The sequence below is a fragment of the Tenrec ecaudatus genome, chromosome 9 (assembly GCF_050624435.1).
Source record: "Tenrec ecaudatus isolate mTenEca1 chromosome 9, mTenEca1.hap1, whole genome shotgun sequence".
Classification (NCBI taxonomy): Eukaryota; Metazoa; Chordata; class Mammalia; order Afrosoricida; family Tenrecidae; genus Tenrec; species Tenrec ecaudatus.
In genome coordinates, this window is record NC_134538.1 from 77,239,380 (window position 1) to 77,244,815 (window position 5,436).

Genomic DNA, 5,436 nt, shown 5'->3' on the forward strand with positions numbered 1-5,436 from the left:
CTCCTCCGGAGTCACCACCCTGTCACTCATCCATCGCCGGGGGGCTTCCCTACCCACCCTGCCTACTTCTGGTTCTGGCTGCGCAGGCCCTGGTGAGGGGGGAGAAAGGAGGGGACCTGGCATGCTCCGCCCAGCGGGGGAGAGGCGATGCCTTGGCCTGAGAGGGCACCCAGGGGTGCTGCGGGAAGTCTCCAGGCCAGGAGCCAGGAGCGCCGAAGGAAGTCCCTGGAGCCTGGGGTGTGTGTCAGATCTGCCCATTGGACCCTCACTGTAGCCCGACTACAGAGGGGGAAACTGAGGCATGGAAGGGGCAGGGTGCACAGCTAGTTAGTGGCAACTGAGTGGGGGTTGGCCCTTCTCCCTTGCTCATGGACGCCCTCTACAGCTGAGGGCCACACCAACTTCAGGTCAGGGCTCCAAGGTGTCCCACCCCTGCCAAGCCAACCAGCCTGCCCCCCACTTCCCTGCCATCCTCTGGCACCCAGGTTGGCTGGGGGCTGGCTTCTCCCCCCTGGGAGGTGTCTTTTCAACCCAGTCCACAGACTGGAGGGGGTGGGGAGGAGGAGAGGAAGAAGATGTGGCCTGGGTAGACCACTCTCAGGGTTACGAGACACATGGATAAGGACCACCCCGGGGTTCGAGGAATGGGGGCGGGGAGTGGAGCTGGAGCTGTAGAGGCCCAGGTACGTCTCTGGTGATGGAACCAACGCCCCACCCCAGCCTGGACTTCCACTCCACCTGTCAAAGACATCACATGTGTGAAATAAACCATGCCTCTGTGGAGATGCCTCTTCTTAGGTCTGCTCTGCCAGGCTCCTGGGGGCTGGTGTGGGTGAGGGTGGTGTGGGTGAGACTTTGTGTGGAGTCTGAGGACTGCTCGGTCCACTTATCCTTCTCCTCCTCCCTCGGGCTTCAGCATGACTAGGCTGGGGTTGGCAGTCCCTCTGGTCTGCAGAGCCTGCCTTGGGCCTGGGGCTGGTTCTCCCACTCTGACCTGTGGGAGGTTTGGGGTCCCTGTGGCCGGAGTGCCTGCAGCCCCTGCCCTCCATCACTCCCCCAGGCTAATATCAGCCCACCTTTGGCCCCTTCAGTGTAACTCCCATGCATGGATGGAGTCACACAGGTAGCAGCTTACTGCGCAGGGACTGACTGGAGGCCTGCAGCATTCTGGAATCAGGGAGACAAACTCAAGAGCACTGTCCTGTGTCGGTGAACAATTCTGGGTGTACTTCCAGGCCTGTCTTCCATCCAGGCTGGGATTCGGGGTCAGCCAGGGTTCACAAAGGCCTTTTGCTCTAGTCCCCCCTCCTAAAATAATTTTTGAAAAACCATGCATCTCGCCTTCTACATTTTTTAAGATGACATCTTTTTTAAAAAAAAATGTAAATCTTAACTTGCAAAGGATGTGATTTCTGGCATTTGGCAAATATTTACATTTTAAAATAAATCTGCCACAATACTTTAAAATACATCAAATGGAATCTAAACACAGTAGTGATTTAATATCCACCCTCATCTATTAAAAAAGAAAAACAAGGCTCTGCTCTGACAGCTGGGTTCTCTACATTGTCCCCTTTCCCTTTGAACTTACATTTGCATGCCAGCTCCTCTGCTGAGCTTTATACTGGGGGGGGGGGGTAGGGGGGGGTGGGGGGGTTGGGGGAGGGAGTCTCCCGTTCTTTTCCTCAGCTTGTCACACTAACTATATTTTGAGGTGGAAACACTTAATTTCCTAGTGCCAAAGTTTCCAAGAATTGGTTTTTTGTTTTGTTTTATCAAAAGCCTTATAGATGGAGTTATTGTTACAATTACTTTTTGATTAATAAAATGTAGTAGCACTAGATTAAACCAAGATAGATAATTGAAAAAAATTATATCATTATTCGACTTAAAAAAAATCTCTGTAAGCACTTCTTAATGAAATGGATAGGGATTTAATCATTCATTAATTTGTGGATGGATATTTATTACTAGAATGAATCTGGCCTCATCATTTTTCTCAATATTTTATAGCCATACGTCCCGAAGAGCCTTTTCAGGTAAATAAGTAGATGCTGTAATCATGGTGACAGGTTCCTGAGTTGTATGGTTTGGCTTGACCTGGTGATGTAGTGGGTTATGCTGGGCTGCTCACTGTAAGGTCAGCGGTTTGAACCCACTGGCATGTCAAAGGAGACAGATCAAGCCTCCTGCTCCCAGGAAGATGGACAGTACAGGAAACCCACCGCATCGCTATCCTCTGTCCTCAAGGGTGGCTGGGATTCAGAATCTTTTCTTTTCTTCTTAAACTTGAGGTCAGAGCAGTGTTTCCGAAATGACTGAGGGAACTCTCCAATAGGAGGTGCCTACATTTTACCCTGGATGATGGGCTAGCATATTAGCAAGGAGCAGGGAGTCATTTTATTTTTCTCCTGAAAAGCGGGCAGTAGGCCAAGTCCGTTTGGGAAGCTATGGGCTAGAGGTTCAAACCCACCCAGGGTCCCATGGAAGAAAGGCCTGGCATTCTGATTCCATAAGGATTATATCCAATCACTGCCATCCAAAGGACTCCCCTCATAGTGACCGGAGGGCAGAGTAGAACTGCTCCCCAGGATTTCCAAGAGTGTAACTTAAAAAAAAATAATTTTATTGGGGGCTTATATAACTCTTATCTCAATCCATACATAAATTCATTGTGTCAAGCACATTTGTACATTTGTTGCCATCATCATTCTCAAAACATTTGCTTTCTACTTGAACTCTTGGTATCAGCCTCTTGTCTTTCCCTGTCCCCCTCCCTCATGAATCCTTGATAATTTATGAATTATTATTATTTTGTCATATCTTACACTGTCTTTGTAGGACGAGGTAGCCAGGTCTTTCTCCCTCCGAGCAGCTTGTGAGTTCGCACTGCAAACCTTCCAGTAAGCAACCCAATGGCTTAACCCACTGCACCACCAGGGATTCTTAAGGATTACCTCTCCAGAAGCCTGATGAAGCAGTTCTAGCTCTCACACCTGGGGTTACCAGGAGACAGAATCCACGCACAGGCATTGGGTTTACAACATGGATGTTACAGCAACTTCACATAACTCTCCGGACTTCTGATAGGCGAGCCAGAATTGGCATAGGGATCAGTCATCAAATGGTTTATCTTGTCACTCGATCCACAAACAAACCAACCCCACTGCCGTCACGTTGGTCCCAACTTGTAGGACAGAGTAGAACTGTCCCGTAGCGTTCCCGAGGCTGTCAGTCTTTATGGAAGCAGACTGCTGCATCTTCCTGAATCTGGCTGGGTTTGAACCGCTGAACTTTCCCCATTAGCAGCTGAGTGTTTTAACCCCATTGTCACCAGCACACCTCTTCACTGGCTCGGGAAAAGGCATTTTGAAAACCATCAGACTTGCAAAAGACTACTGAGGCCATTAGCTCACTCCCTCCCTTGCCAGCAGCCCCTCCTGAAAGGTGTCTGTGCGGGGAGGTACGCCAGATGCAGCTGGGGTGAACCTAGCTTGTCTTATGCTGGGGAAGTATGTGGGTTTGGGGAGGGCGGGCACTGAGTGCTACCTCAGGAGACAGGCTGACGAATGGTTTGGAAAATCTTCCTGTGCCCAGCATCCATCAGCCTCATCTAGGACTTGTGAATGGCGAGGAGCTGCAAATGGCTTGTTCTCGAGAGACCATTCTAGAAGAGACTGCGAGTTCATTGACTTAGGCAGCAGCAGCACTCAGCCAGCTGCAAAGCCCTATGTTACACACACACACACACACACACACACACACACACACACACACACACACACACACAGCTGTCAGCTTGTTATCCCTGGAGGGACCCGGACCGAGCTCCTGTGGAGAGGCTGGCTGCCCATCACCCTCACATTTACTCATCTTGTTCTGCAGGCCAAGCAGAGTACCTGCTTGCTCTCCAGATCTGAGGGGAAAAAACTGACCACCCCACCTGAGTGGTCTCCTGGTTCCACCCTAACCCTGAGGTCCCTCTTTACCCAGTCTACTCCAGTACTCGCGTGATGGCCCCTGCCGAGCTCCAGCCTTGAGATGCCACCCCCACCCCCCAGGCTGTCAGGCCATGTCTCTCAGTCTCCCTCCCACTGGTTAACCTGCCTGGGCACCTGTTCCTCAGAGCCACCCCAGGCCTCATTAGCCAGCGTCTGCTCCAGCGCTGGCAGACCACAGCTGAGCCCGCCTCCTTAGAGAAGAGACAGTGGCCACCGTTCCCTAGTAGCAGACAGACAAAAGCCCAGTACCGAGCCCAGAGAGAGCTCATGGACTGCAGCCAGCACCTGCCCTCAGCCCCATCTCCCAGCCCACACCCACGGTGGCTCCCATCCAGGCAGGTTCATGGGCACAGACCCTCAGCTGCCCTTCTCCACTTCTTCCCCAACCCCCTCCCACCTGCCCAGACCAGGGGCCCCTGGGCTGGCACACACAGGAGAGTCAGACCAGAGAGGGGAGGCAGGCTCTGGCTGTGCCCACCTTCCTCAGCATCTTGGGTGCCTTGGGAGCAGGTGGGGAGGCCGACCCTAAAGCAAGTGGGTGAGGGGGTTGCCACAGGAGACAAAGGTAATGATACTGAAAGGGGCACAAGACACTGTCCCTTTCACACTGTTGAGACTGTGGAGGACATAAGGGGCAGGGAGGGTCTATGCGGGCATGGCCACCCTTTCCTCGGGGGAGCTCAGAGGCAGGCACTTAGGAGACAGCACCGAAGACACTACTGGAAAGACTGGCGCATACTGGAGTTTCTCCATCAACCCAGCAGGCTGTTGGTTAGAATGGACTTTCGGGGCATTTCCAGGCTGGGAGTCACCCAGAATCTACATTTTGAACCAGGCACCCACGTGATTGTGCCCGCAATCCGTTGTGAAGCTACATCTCTTGCCAATTCTCTCTCTCTCAATCTCTCTCTCAAGTGGCCAGTCTTTGTCTCCAGAAGGCTGTGAGGGAAGCAGGGCTGCCGGGAGGAAAGGAGGCAGGTTTAATGCCTGTCCCTCCATTCATCAGTGTGCTGTCTAGGCTGCCGCTTTCCCCTAAAGTGTCACAAACTCTCCTGAGGGGCTGCCCCACGTAGATCCTTCGTGGGCAGGAAGAATGGGCAGAAGGTGAGCCGAGACCACTGTCCTCTGCTGACTTTCAGGCTAGGGGTTTCTCCCCAGCCTCCAACCTGCGCCCCCTGCACAGAACCATTGCACAGTGACTCAGCCCCCACCCAGCAAGTCCTGTCCACCCTGCAGGGCCGAGCTCAGCTAGTCCCTCAACCAGGAAGCCTTCCTGCCCGTGCCACTCTGATGGACCTGCTGGAGTGGGGGGGGGGGTGACTGGAATCTGCAAGTCTCCCCTAGGCTCTGCCACTCCTCCAATGCAGGGGGTTACATTCCAGGGGTCAATGCTGGACTCTCCTCCACAACCAGGCCCACCCCCAGGGGCTCTGGT